General features: G+C 57.5%; 1 pseudogene; it reads right to left on the reverse strand.

Moving 5' to 3' along the window:
- LOC134429067 (Fc receptor-like protein 4) overlaps positions 1-11,449 on the reverse strand; it is an 85,726-nt pseudogene extending 74,277 nt beyond the window's left edge.
- Positions 11,450-14,935: the final 3,486 nt, after the last annotated feature.

Genomic DNA, 14,935 nt, shown 5'->3' on the forward strand with positions numbered 1-14,935 from the left:
CATGGAGTTCCCAGGAGTGTGGGGCTCAGGGGGTTTGGGGTCCCAGAAATGGGTGTCCAGGGGAATGGACAGTCCCTAAGGAATTGTGGTCCTTGGAAATGGGGGAGCTGAGGAGGAGGACTCACTGGGGATGGGGTTGCCATGGCTGAGGGGACTCAGGGATGGGAGTCCCAGGGGGACGTGGGCTCCAGGGATTTGGGGTCATGGGATGGGGATGCTGGGGGAATGGGAGTTCCCGTGGGAATGGGAGGTTCCGGAGACAATCAAGGTCCTGGGGAAAGGAGGATTTCAGGGGATGGAATGAGTAGGAGAGGGTTCCTTGGGAATGAGGGCTCCTGGGCCATGGAGTTCCTGGGGAATATCTCTACTGGGATATGGGTTTAAGAGAGGGTGGGGACAGAAGAAATGGAGTAGTCATGATTTGATTTCAAGGAGAATGGTGGTGCCAGGGATGAGCAGTGGTTGGATGGGCCCATAGGTCCGAGCTTCATCCCAGACTGCCTTAGATTTTGGGGTGACCCAGGGCCCAGCACAGCCCACACAAGGTGCTCATTGCCTGGGGGTCACCCCCGACAGATACCTAAGGGGTCTGGGTGTGTGGAGCTGCTACAGAGGTGAGAATTCTGTGGGGCAAAAAGGCCTGGCTCTGGTTTCCTCAGCCCTGCAAGAAGCAGAAAACCCAAAGGGAGCCCAAGCAGTGGCTCTGTGAGGGCCTTTGATGGTTTTCAGAGCAGGGCTGGCTGAAAACGCCCCCCTGCAGGTGCAGCTGTGAGGGAACCAGTCTGGAAATACAGCAATTGATCATTTGCTCCTCTTGAAAAGGGACTAAGAGAACCACAAAACAACTGCAAATCCCACAGCAATCTGCTCAACATCCTGACCTGGACCCTCCTCCTCCTCCCTGCCTTGCTGTCAATGGACAGTGGCCGGATGCCCTGCACCCACCACAGCCGCTCTCTCACTGCCCTCCACACCTGGATGGGGGGAGAAAATTGAGCAAAGGGTTCCTGGGTTGAGACAAGGACCAGGAGAGATCACTCATCAAATCCTGTCACAGGTAAAACTGCGCAGAATTAGAGATATGAATTGAATTTATTGCTGACAAAATCAGAGCAGGATAAGGAGAAGTCAGATAAACCCTTCAATACACCTTCTGCCTGTTGTGAATAACAATGTAGTCATTGGCTTTCCCTATTCTATTGGTTTTTCCAAATTATTTTGATATAATACAGATTGTAATCAGTTTTTCACTGCTTTTGATTTGACAATTTGTCAGCCTGTTTACCCTAATCCCTGTGTAGAACATATATTTTAGTGTGATAAATACATTATAGTTTAGGCTCTCCCAAAATATCAAGATAGAGACAATGTGCATTGCAACATTAACTGTTGCATAAGTAGTAATGCCTTTTTTTGTGTAACTAAGTGACAACGGTGAGAATAACTCAGATAATTTTTGAAATAGATATTGTTCATTTAAGGTACTGGTGGAGTATCTCGTTTGTATGAGAAGAACACATTGAAAAGTAGCAAATAAATAAAAATCCAAAAAGAGAATGCAAAGAGGAACTTACCACTGACTCTTGGGCTATCAAGAACTGTCAAACCACAGAACAGGGGAGCCTTGTGAGGACATGAAATATATAAATTTAATCTGCACTTAGGCATGTACTTCATGAAAATGAATCAAAGATCAAACCAAGCATAAGAATTCCCAGAACATGTGAACTGGAAAGTATGTTTGAATATGTATAACACTCCTGAGTATGTATTTCACCAATACAATGAAAAGGTATGTAAGAAGAATTGCTGTAGTTATCCCTGTGCCTCTGGCAGCTGCCAAGCACCCAGCACGCTGTTTACTGACCCTTTTATCCCTTATTAAACATTTAAGAAATTTACAGATTGAGCCTTGTTTCTCACACAGTTTGACCAAAAAATTTTGAGTACAATAAGACGGAAAAATGTTGTGTGCTCGTTCAAAACTGGGAGGGGGAATGAGGAGCTCCATGGGGTGCAGTGAAAAGGAAGAAGAGACCCCTGAGGGGAATCGATGCCCCCAGTGCCCCCCAGTACCCTCCAGTTCCCCCCAGTGCCCTCAGTGTCACAGCACGGTCCTCAAGCCCCCGGAACTTCTGCACCAACCGCAGGGCCCCAACCCCCTGGTTCACCCAACCCTCTTTGTCCCCAGAACCCCAAGCCTGGCAGGGAGGGGCATCCCCAAACTCCCCCAGGATCCCAAAAGATCCTCCAACTTTCCTGCACAGCCCTACAGGAGCTTCTCAAACCCTCCAGGATCTCCCAGTGCACCACAATTTCCTCAAAGCCCAGCCAGGGATGGCCCTGGAGCCCAACCAAGACTCTCCAAATAGCCCCAAATTCCCCAGGACCCCCAGCCAAGGTCACTGCAGGCTCAGTGTCCCCCAGCTCAGGGGCCCTGGGTGCTGCTGATTTCTGCCCCCACTCTTGGAGCTCCTCATCACTCCAGGGCCCCCATCACCCCCATTATCACCCACCCTAGTGGTGCCACCAGTGACAGCCCCCGATGACAGCCAGGAGCAGGAGCAGGAACAGGAGGGTCCTGCTGACATTCACAGCCACTGCTGGGGACAGAGGGGGACACACTGTGGTCACCCTGAACTACAGGGGCCCTGAACACCCTAGCAACCTTGTGTGACCCCACCTGTGACCCAGGGTGACCCACGTGTCACCTCTAGGGCCTGCTCATCACTGAGTGCCCGGAACACGCGGTGCCCATCCTGTCCCAGCTGGTTGGTGGCCATGCACTGGTAAGTGCCCAAATGTCCCACATTGATGTCCCTGAGCTCCAGGAGGGGACCCTGGGCCACATCCTGCCCGTTGTGCAGCCAGGTGAAGGTGACACGGGCTGAGCCCACCTGCACTGAGCAGTGCAGGGTCACGTTGTCACCTGCATGCACCTGGTGTGCCAGGGGTATGGGTGCGATGATGGTATTGGCCACGGGCACTGTGGGGACAGAGACAGGGCTGATGCCACAGGAAGGGGCTGGCAGCCGGTGTGGGGGGATAGGGGTGGGGGGGATGGGTGTGATGGGGGATGTTGGGGATGGGGTGAGGGGACACAGGGCAGAGGTGGAGGGACCCCAAAAAGTGTCAGGGGGACATGGAGGTGCCCAAGCAGGGGATCCAGCGTGCTTGTCGGAGCTCCCCGTGCCCATCCCTGCTCTCACTGCACACCGTGACACAGAGCCGGGCGCTGCTCTTCCACACGGCCCCCCCCTCGGAGCGCACCTGGCAGCTGTAATTCCCTGAGTGGGAGACCCCCACGGCGGGCACCAGCAGATGCGGGGACCCCTGCGGTACCCCCACCACCTGCCCGTCCTGGTGGAACATGTGCAGGAGGGGGGCTCGGGGCCACAGTTGGCTGGGGCTGCTGAGGCAGCTGAGAGTCAGGGGGGACCCATTGGTGGGCTCAGAGGGACCCTCCAGCACCGGCAATGAGAAGAGCTCTGGGAAGGAGAGGGGAGGTGAGGACTCTGACTTTGAATCTGCTGGGAAGTGGCTTTTGGGGTTGTCAGGAGTTTGGAGTTCCAGCCGTGGGGGTGCTCACCATGCACTGTCACTGTCACTGGTGCCGACTGTGCCCATGGTGACATTTCAGAGTCCACCAAGCCCCCTAAAGCTGTAGCACCGCTGTGGTGCAGCTGCAGGTGGCATAGTGACAGCTCATTCCCATTGAGGGACCTCCCCACCTCCTTGTTCCCACTGTAGAATCGCATTCCAGTGACCAACATGTCCTGCCAGCGCTGGCAGCACAGTGTCACCGTGTCCCCCTCCAGCAGCTCCCACGACAACACCTGCAGCACCAACCAGACTGTGGGACATGGGTGTCCTGTCACACTGGGGATCCCATTTTCATGGGGATCCCCGCATTGGGTCACATGCAGCACACCAGAGATCCCCAATTCCAACACGAGTCCTCCACACTGAGATGCTCTGGGATGCTCACCCTGCATTGTCACTGTCACCGGCACTGAACCTCCCAGAACCAGGACCTCACCCAGCCCCTGCAGCGATAGTGGCCATTGTGGTTCAGCTGCAAACGTGACAGAGACAGCTTGGTCCCATCGCCGAGCCCCTTCCAGTTTCTTCCCCTCGTGGTAGAAGACATCAATTTGACCGTGCGGTTCTGCCAACACCGGCAGTGCAGTGTCACCATGTCCCCCTCCAGCAGCGCCTCCAACAGCACCTGCAGTACCAGCGAGTCTGGGGGACAGAGGGATGACACACCTGATGGCACCAGGACTCCCCATTGGGTCACACCCAGAGCACCAGGGATCCCCAAATCCAACAAGGGGATCCCCCCCCACTGGGATGCTCTGGGCTGTCCCCAGAGCAGTGGATGGGCTCTGGTCACACAGGAGGTGACCCATGCAGAGGAGCCCACCTAGAACCCTCAGGGTCCCCACCGTTTCCAGGTTGGAGACACCCAAACATCCTCTCAACATATAAAATGCTCACGGGGGAGCTGTGCCCTGTGCCAGGTCTGTCATACTTGTACATGCCACTCTCGGTGACAGTGACCTTGTCATGTCCCTGCCCCCAGTGCTGCCCGTCCTTGTACCAGGTGGTGGCACTGGTGGCCCCGAGCACTGGCAGGTCAGTGTCACCCGGTCCCACAGAACCGCCGGCCTCCAGGGGGGCTCCACCAGGAGCTGGGTGATCTGGGAACCTGTTGGTGACAGGGGAAAACTGCCATGTCCCACCTTGCTGTCCCCAGCCCCACGCTGGGGACTACCAGGACCAGAGTGGGGCTGGGGACAGCGAGGTGGGGACATGGCATCCCCTGAGGACTCACCAGCGAGGCCAAGGGTCTGGGCTGGAAGGGAGAAGGGACAGTGATCAGTGGGGGTACCTCCGTGGGGATAGAGACACATGGGGCACAGGGGGTGGGGGCTGTCCCCAAACTGTCCCCGTGGGCACAGCAGTTCTTATGGGAAAATGTGTGTGAGTGGACCCCAAAACATTTTGAGAGGCAGGGGGACATGTTTGTGTCACAGCCACACGTGCACCACATCCCTGTGCCACAGACACTTTGGGAACCCTGTGTGTGGATACCCCGGGCACGAGGACACCACGGACACAGCCCATGCTGGCCCAGGTCACCCCCACCAGCTCATGATCCCATCTCTATGGCCACATCTTCACCGTTCTTGTCCCGTTCTGTCCCTGCATCCCAATTCCCTTGTCCCTATGCCCACAGCTCCCTAAGCCCAAAAGTGCTAGTCCCCAAATTCCTGTCCCCACATCCCCATCCCCAAATTCCTGCCCCCTCTTCCTGTCCCCAAAGCCACCCTATGTCCCCAGCCCCACCAAGGTCCACTCTGGGTACCATGAACTTGCTCTGCTGGTATTGGGGACCTCAGGGGACCCCACAGCCTCCCTGTGCCCCCTCTCCTCCCCATCCCCAGGGTGTCAGACCCTGGGGCACTCACCCCAGAGGAGCAGTGCCACCTTCCCGGCCATCCCTGTGTCCCCAGCCATGTGCACTGGCTGTGACTTGCTGCTGGGGGTGGCTGTCCCCTGGGTGGTGGCTCTTTGGCCAAAGGGGAAGGAAGCAAGGTCAGGTCTCATCCTCATGTGTAGGTGGCCTGTGTTGGGGGCAGGGTGGCCACAAGCTGGGCACAGTCTGTGGGCAGGGCGGGAACAGGATGGGGACAAGGTTGGATGTGACACAATGGGACATGGGGTTCTCAGGAGTGGGGGGCTCAGAGAGTTTTGGGAGCCAGGGCTGGGTGTCCAGGGGAATGGGGGGTCCCAGGGATGGGGGCCCTGGGAATGGGGATCCTGAAGAGGGGGAATCACCAGGGACAGGGAGTGCCATGGGAATGGGGGTACCCAGGGCTGGGAGGACTCAGAGATGGGAGTCCCAGGGGAATGTGGGCTCCAGGGATTTGGGGTTCATGCAATTGGGATGGTGAGGGAATGTGGGGTCCCGTAGGAACTGGGGTCCTTGGAGAATCAAGGTCCTGGGGAAAGGAGGATTTCAGGGGATGAAATTAATAGGAGAGGGTTCTTTTTGAATGGGATACTGGGCCATAGAGATCCTGGGGAATGGGGTAGAGGTCCCATGCAATGCAGAACATATAGGAATGGGACACCCATGATTTGATTTCCAAGGGAATGGAAGTCCCAGGGATGGGCAGTGGCTGGGTGGACCCATGGGTCTCAGGGTCCTTCCCTGGGTGCCTCAGATTTTTGGGAGACTCGTGGCCCAGCACAGCCTCCACAAGTTGCCGGCAGTCAGGGCGTCACCACAGACAGATTTCAAGGGGCTCTGAATCTGTGGAGCTGCTGCAGAGGTGAGAATTCTGTGGGGGAAAAAAGGCCTGTCTGTGGTTTGCTCAACCCTGCAAGAAACACAAAACCCAAAGGGAGCCCAAGCAGCAGTTCTGCGAGGGCCTCTGATGGTTTTCAGAGCAGGCCTGGCTGGAAACCGCCCCTGCAGGGGCACCTGCAGGAGAAGCAGTCCAGAAATGCAGCAATTGATCATTTTCTCCCTTTGCCCAAGGTTCTGAGAGAGCCCCAAATACCCTTCAAAGGCAACAACAATCTGTTCAAAAACCTGATCAGGTCTATTATCCTTCCTGTCTCAAAACTGCAGCCCTTTGTAACAGCCTGAGAAGAATTTTTGGGTTCTGACCATGGCTGCTAGACATGAGGGAACAGTGTGGAAATATCGAACAGGGGCTCACCCACAGCAATGGTGGGGCTGTGGGGAGTGACCCTGTCTGGATTCCAGGTGGTCCCAAAGCTGCTCCATCCGTGCCCTCCTCACCTGAGTGAAAGGCTGAGGGTTTGCAGGAATTGTGGTGTAAATCCATCAGAGGTGCTGCTGTGGACCTGAGACCTGCCTGGGGTCAGGTGCTGCCTTCCTTCCATTCAGGATCATAGAGAGTGGTTGTGGGTGTTGTGCAGGGTGTGTGCCTGCCCCAGGACACTGTTACACTGCCCGTGGGCACAGGGATCCAACCTGTTGCCTTGGCGGTTTCTGCCCGCTGCCGGTGGTGGTGCCGGGACCGATTGGTGGCCGTGAGTTTTCAAAAGGAGCGATTTCCCCTCCTCCCTCCCGTCCGAGGCCACCATGGCCCCTGAGGGGATGGAGCTGGACCGGGGCGCCCCCTGCTGGCCGGAAGTGCTGCCTGCAGCGCCCCCTGCTGGCCGCGGTTATAACTGCCACAAAAACCAACAGCGCTGAGCGGGAGGGAAAGTTCTGGGTTTGTGGTTTTTGTTCTGTTCTGGTTTATAAATTTCCCAGTAAAGAGCTGTTATTCCTTTTTCTACAATTTGGCCTGGAAGCCCCATCATTTTTGTAATCAATAAAAGTTTTAGCATGGGTCTTCTTTTTATTCCAGGACAGTTCCCACTTTCTTTGGCAGACATTTCTCATTTAAATGAGTTGTCAACTCCGGGGATGAGACAGACATTCCAAGAAAGACAGGGTCTGGGATTTGGCAACCTCATGCTCTGCGTTGTAAGCCAGTTGGGGCACCAAGGGCCCTCTCTCCAGGCACTTCTGGTCACCCGGCCACTCAGGAGCTGGCTTTGGCAGAGCCTCACACTGTCCCCAGTGTGCCACGGCTGACAGACTGATGGACAGACGGGGCCCTATCTCACTAAAAGCAAAGTCTGACCCATCCCTGCCACACACAGCTGTTCCACAATGTCTCCAGACATCAAACTTTTCTTGTCTCTGACATCCCACCCTGTGCCATGGCCGGATCCTGACCTGCTCTGAAGAAGGGGGAGGCTCTGGAACCCCCACAGGGCTTTGTGACATCCTCATGGGTGCAACAAGGCAGAGGAGGAGTTTGGGACAGGGCACATGAGAATCCAGAGCCTCCTGAAGGCCACTTTGGCCATCAGAGCAAGGAAGTTGCAAGTTGCAGGATCCTCTGGTGGAGGAATTGTGAAGGGGAGAGTTTTCACAGTTTGGTCCTTTTGGGGACTTCCTAAGGAAATTGATCTTTTTATGAAAATTTGGAATCTTAACATTGTTGCTGTAGCTTTTGGTTTTATTCTCTCTCTTTGCTGTTTCAGGAAATTGTTCTTCTCTCAGCCCTTTGGGATCTTTGTGCCTCCACAGGGAGGGGCAGTTTTTAGTGGCAGCACACACACGAGTGGGTGCCCATGGGTGGGGACCCCCAGTGCCCCCCAGTTGCCCCCAGTGTCACAGCACAACCTCAATGATGTCACTGGGATTTCTTGGTCGCCCTTGTGATCCCCGCAGCTCCACGTAGGCCACTCAGGGTTACTGGTGGTCGGTGATGCCTGAGGGCCCTGCAGGACAGAACGGTTGGGGGGACCAAAGGGGAAAGGGTGTCACCACTGTCACTGTCCCCCCAATCCACAGTACTCACACTGCACATGTTTGGTGCTCACAATGTGGGTGTACACAACCTCTCCCTCCTCTGGGAGGGCCAGGGGATCAGGGGGGGTGCTGTGAGGAAAAAGACAATGTGTGGGAGGTGATGGAGACTTGGGACATGCGGGAAAAAGGGGACTCATGGTTGAAGACCCCACTCACCTTTTCTGCTGCTTCCTGGCAGCTGCAAAGGAAAGAGGGTAATGGTGACTGTGGGGTCCCAGGGCCCTGCCCCCTCTCAGGATTCCTGAACCCCCACAGGACCCGCAATTCCTCTCACGACCCCCAAGCATTTCTAAAGCCCCCCAGTTTATGAGCCTCCCCAGTGCCCTGGGCCAACTCAGCCTAAAGAATTCAAAGCCCAGCAGGGACAGACATGCGCCAAACACTGCCAGGGCCCCTGAAAGAACCCCCAACATTCTTGCAGGACCCTCCAGCACCTCCCCAAACCCTACAGGACCCCCAGGCAAGGTGAGTTCTGGGGCTATGGGTGCTGCCCTATCATGCCCACACTCTGGGGCCCTCTACAGCTCCCTAGGACCCCCTGTCCCCCCATTGTCACCCACCCACATGGTGCCACCGGTGCCAGGCCAAAATGACACCCACGAGCAGCAGCAGGAAGAAAAGGGCCCAACTGACCCCTGCGGCCACTGCAAGAAACAGAGGGGGACACATCAGGGTCACCCAGAACCTCAAGGATCCTTCGACCCCGAATGACCCTGTGTGACCTTACCTTTGTCCCTATGTCCCCACGGTGTCACCAACAGGGCCAACTCTGGGCTGAGTGCCCGGAACACATGGTGCCCGTCCTGTCCCAGCTGGTTGGTGGCCATGCACTGGTAGGTGCCCGAATGTCCCACATCGACTGCCCTGAGCTCCAGGAGGGGACCCCGGGCCACCTGCTGCCCATTGTGCAGCCAGGTGAAGGCGACAGGGCCTGAGCCCACCTGCACCAAGCAGCGCAGGGTCACGGGGTCACCTGCACACACCTGGTGTGATAGGCTGCCAAGGGTGATGGTGGCATTGGCCACGGGCACTGTGGGGACAGAGACTGGGCTGAGAGCACAGGGAGGGGCTGGCAGCTGATGTGGGTGGGTAGGGACAAGGGGGGTGGGTGTGATGGGGGATGTTTTGGACGGGGTCACACCACAGAGGGGTGAGGGGACACAGAGCAGAGGCGGAGGACACAAGCATGGTGTCTGAGGGACATGGAGATGCCCAGGAAAGGAGACTAGAGGAGGCTGTGAGGGCTCCCCGTGCCCATCCCCCCACTCACTGCGGACCATGATGCGGAGCTGGGCGCTGCTTTTCCGCACGGTTCCCCCCTGGGAGCGCACCTGGCAGCTGTAATTCCCTGAGAGGGAGACCCCCACAACGGGCACCAGCAGCTGCGGGGACCCCTGCAGGCCCCCCACGACCTGCCCATCCCAGTAGAACACGTGCAGGAGGGGGGCTCGGGGCTGCAGGGGGCTCAGGGTGCTGAGGCAGCTGAGAGTGAGGGGGGACCCCTGGGTGGGCTCGGGGGGACCCTCCAGCACTGGTCCCCGGACAAGCTCAGGGCAGGAAATGGGGGGCTTTGGGAACGGTGACCCCGAGTCCCTGGCGAGGTGCTATGGGGCTGTCGGGGTGGCCGCTGTGAGGTGCTCACCATGCACTGTCACTGTCACAGGCACTGACTCCTGCCATCCCTGTGATACCCCATTGTTCACCCAGGCCTTGCAGTGGTAGCGGCCACTGTGGTTCCGCTGCAGAGGGGACAGGGACAGCTCGGTCCCATTGTGGAGCACTCTCAGTTCCGTCTCCTCGTGGTAGAACACCGGAGTGGCCGACTTCTCCTGCCTGTACCGGCAACGCAGTGTCAATGTTTCTCCCTCCAGCAGTGTCCGCGCTGGCACCTGCAGCACCACCTGGTCTGGGGGGCAGAGGGGTGCTGTCGCATCACAGGGGTTTGGAGGGTCCTGATATCATCAGGACCCCCATATTGGATCAAAGCCAGCACACCAGGTTTCCCCAATTTCAACACGAGTGTCCCCCCATAGTGGGATGCTCTGGGATGTCCCCCTCTATAGGGGACAGGCTCTGGTCACACCAGAGGGTGACCCATGGAATAGAGCCCATCCAGCATCCCCGGGGTTCCCGTGGGTGCCAAGCTGAGGACACAAACAACCCTCACCGTCTGAGACAATCACGGGTGGGCTGCACCCACTTCCAGGTCTCTCACACGTATAGGTGCCATTCTCAGTGACAGTGAAGTTGTTGCCTCCCTCCTGCCCCCAGCGCTGCCCATCCTTGTACCAGGTGGTGGCACCAGCAGTCCCCGAGCCCTGGCAGGTCAGTGTCACCTGGTCCCACAGCACCGCCGGCCTCCAGGGGGGCTCCACCAGGAGCTGGGTGGTCTGGGCACCTGTGAGTGACAGGGGACACCAGCCTGCCAGGGCTGTTGAAGGGTTCAGGACAGCAGGGTGGGGACCTGGCATCCCGTGAGGACTCACCAGCGAGGCTGAGGATCTGGGCTGGAAGGGAGAAGGGACATGGCTGGTGAGGGTCATGGGGACATTGTGGACACCCTACGTTTGCACTGCCCACCTCCACCAGCCCTACAGCACCTGTCCCCACGGCCAAGTCCTATGGTCCTGTGCCCATGATCCCATTCCAATGGCACCTTTCCCCATGGCCAGGTGACATCTGCATTGTTATATGGCCCCATTCTATGTCCCAGTATCCCTGTTCCCCTGTCCCTATCCCCACAGTCCCCAAGCCCCAAGGCTTCTTCTGCCACATACTTGTCCCCACATCTCTATCCCCCTCTTCCTGTCTCCACATCCCAGTTCCCCTATTTCTGTCCCTAAAGCCACCCTAAATCTCTGCTCACACTGAGCTCCATGCCCTGCTCTGCCTCTGCTGCCATTGGGGACCTCAGGGGACCGCACAGCCCCCCTGTGCCCCCTCCCCACCGCTCTCTGCCTCACCACAGCCCATCCCACGGGGGTCAGGCCAGTGCCCGGGGCACTCACCCCACAGGAGCAGTGCCACCTTCTTGGCCATTCCGGTGTCCCCAGCCATGTGCACTGGCTGTCACTCGCTGCTGTGGCCAACGCTCCCCTGGCTGGTGGCTCTTCGGATGAAGGGGAAGGAAGCGAGGTCACGTCTGTCCCCACGTGTAGGTGGCCCTTGGTGGGGGCAGGGTGGCTACAAGCTGGGGACAGGCTGGGGACAAGGCTGCATAGTCTGGGGACATGGTGGGGGATGGTGGGACATGGTGGGGACATAGTGTTTCCACAATTTGGAGTCTAAGGCTGTGTAGGGAGCCAGGGATGAGTGTGCAGGAGAATGGGGTGCCCAGGGATGGGGTCCCAGGTAAATGGGTGTCCCAAGGGTTGGGTAGACTCAGACTTGTGGATGAGGGTCCCAGAACAATGTGGCCTCCTGGGATTTGTCATCATGAAATGGGGGTGCCAGGGGAAAGGGGGACCTTGTGAGAATGGTGGTCCTGGGGCAATCAAGGTCTCCAAGGGCAGTGGTGTCCCACGGTCTGGAATTACTGGGATGGTGTTCCTTGAGGTTGGAGATCCTGGGGAATTGCAGTCCAGGGATGGGGGTCTCAGGGAAGGGGTGGCAGAAGGAAATTGGGTTCCAAGGTTGGGGTCCCAGAGGAATGGGTGTGCCAGGGTTGGGCAGTGTGGGGGGGAACATGGGGGTCACAGCTCCTTCCCTGGGCGCCTTGGATTTTGGGGTGAGGCTAGGCCCCGCATAATCACCCCTGGGGTGTTCGTTTCCTGGCCAGACATTGCATGGGGTCCTGGGTAGTTCGACCTCTGTGTCCTCGCCTGCCCCTGACTTTTTCCTCTCTTTATTTCTCTTTTTTTTCCTTATTCTTCTTACTTTTTGCCATATCCCTTCACCCCCGGTTCCTGACTCAGAAATCCTGGGGTGCACCTGAGCAGGGAATGGGTTGGGGGACCCAGGAGAGGGGGGAAATGTGGAGCAGGGTGTTCAGGGAAGGGTGAGGAGTATTTGGGGGATGGAGCTGCTGGGCTGTGCATGCCCAACACTTTCACTTTCTTTGTCCTGGAGGAGAGGGAAGAGGCTGTTTGTGCTGAGAGTCAGATGGGAAAAGGGGGCGTTCTCTGTTTCTAGGGTGGCACATACAGGGGGCTTCTGTCCTCTAAGGTCTCTCCTCTGGAGTTCAGCTGGGGGATCCTGCCCCAGGGGTGAGACATCCTGGCATGGGGGGTCCTGTCCCGGGGGGTGGCAGTTCCAGAAATGTCCCTGCACATTCCTGGCTGGGTGCCTGTCCCAGGGGTGGCACATCCTGGGGACCCCTGTCAATGCAAGGGTGGGGCCCAGCCATGGCCCAGCCCCACTGCACAGGGATGGCCATTGCCCAGCACTGCTCTGCCCAGCCCCAGGGGGCAGCCAGCACCTGAGGGTCCCCCCTGCCCCTTTGGCTTTGATTCTGGCAGCTTTAGAGCTGCTGCAAAGGTGAGAATTCTGTGGGTGGAAAAAGGCCCCCCCACAGGATGAGCTGAGCTGTGGTTTGCTCAGCCCTGCAAGAAGCACAAAACCCCAAAGAGAGCCCAAGCAGTGGCTCTGCAAGGGCCTTTGATGGTTTTCAGAGCAGGGCTGACTGGAAAAACCCTTGCAGGGGCACCTGCGAAGGAACCAGTCCAGAAATGCATCAATTAATCATTTGGACCCTGAGGCACACACAGGCATTTCCACAGATTCCTGTGCCCTGTCCCAGGGATGGACAGAGCTTTTCCCCTTCCTACAAGGGAAGTCAATTAAGTTTCAGGGTGGGAATGAGCAAAATTGGGAGAGTTCCTAAAGATGGCCCGAGAAAAGGCTTCCTTCAGGGCTGGATTGCTACCCAGCAGGCAGGGAACAATCCCATGGAGCTGTTGGACACTCAGGGAGATTCCCCACTCTGTGTTATCCCCAAGCAAACGCTGCTGTGGTATGTACCAATGGCTCCTATAGAGAACTGAAAACTCTCATTTCATTATGATTTGTTTGCGTTTTTTTTGTGAGTGACTTATTGGGAAAGCAATGGATTCTATAAAGCAGAGCATTTATACCTTGCCAGTTGTATTTTCACTGAGGTTTACATATTGGGAAAATAATGGTGTGGGAAAGATTTTTGATTTTATTCTGTGCCTTTGGTCTGAACCAACTGGTTTTCAAGTGTTGCCTGGGATTGCTGAGCCAGGAAATGGGGGGACCTGACCCAGGGGTGTGTGGGGCAGGGACACAGAGACTCCCAGGACAGCCCTGGGGTGCTTCAGGGATAGGGCTTTGCTGGGCTCTGAGTCACCCCAAAATCTGAGGCACCCTGGGAAGGAGCTGTGACCCCCATGCCCACCAAGCCACTGCCCATCCCTGGCACCCCCATTCCCGTGGGAATCCAACCATGGGACCCCCATTCCCGTGGGAACCCAACCATGGGACCCCCATTCCCATGGGAACCCAACCAAGGGACCCCCATTCCCATGGGAACACAACCATGGGACCCCCATCCCAGGACTGCCATTCCCCGCCACCACAATTGCCTTGATCCCATCCTATGGGCTGCTTCTTCCCTCAGAACCCCTATTCCCAAGGGTCCCCTTTTTCCCCTGCAACCCCAAACTTGGGACCCACATCAATGACCCCAAATCCCTGGGGACCATGTTCCCACAGCACCCCCATCCCTGAATCCCCCCAGGCATGGAGACCCCCATTCTCCTGGACATCCATCCTTGGTTCCCCACATCCCCTGGGCCCCCCACTCTTGCAACAGCATCCCCCACCATGTCCCCAGCCTGTGCCCAGCTCATGGGCACCCTGCCCCCACCAAGAGCCACCTACACATGGGGATGGATGTGACCTCGCCCTTTCGCCTTCATCTGAAGAGCCGCCAGCCAGGGGAGCAGTGGCCACAGCAGCGAGTGACAGCCAGTGCACATGGCTGGGGACACTGGGATGGCTGGGAAGGTGGCGCTGCTCCTGTGGGGTGAGTGCCCCGGGCATGGGCCTGACACCCCAGGGATGGGGAGGGGAGGGGGCACAGCGGGGCTGTGGGGTCCCCTGAGGTCCCCAAGGCCAGCAGAGCCAGTCCATGATGCCCACAGTGAACCTTGGTGGGACTGGGGATGTAGGGTGGCTTTGGGGACAGGAAGAGGGGGCAGGAATTTAGGGATGGGGATGTGAGGACAGGAATGTGGGGACTGGCACCTTTGGGCTCAGGTAGCTCTGGGGATTGGGGAAGGGAACTGGGATGCAGGGACAGAAGGCGACAAGAACTGTGAGGATGTGGCCATGGGGATGGGATCATGGGGATGGGATCATGAGCTGGTGGGGGTGACCTGGGCCAGCATGGGCTGTGTCCGTGGTGTCCTCATGCCTGGGGTATCCACAGTGTCCTCATGTTCTGCCTCAGCCCGGGGTGCCCTCAGTGTCCATGGTTCCAAGGTGTCTGTGCCACATGGATGTTGTGCACGGGTGGCTGTGACACAGACATGTCCCCCTGCAACTCTGAATCTTTTGTGGACC

This window comes from Melospiza melodia, chromosome 25 (assembly GCF_035770615.1).
Source record: "Melospiza melodia melodia isolate bMelMel2 chromosome 25, bMelMel2.pri, whole genome shotgun sequence".
Taxonomy (NCBI): Eukaryota; Metazoa; Chordata; class Aves; order Passeriformes; family Passerellidae; genus Melospiza; species Melospiza melodia.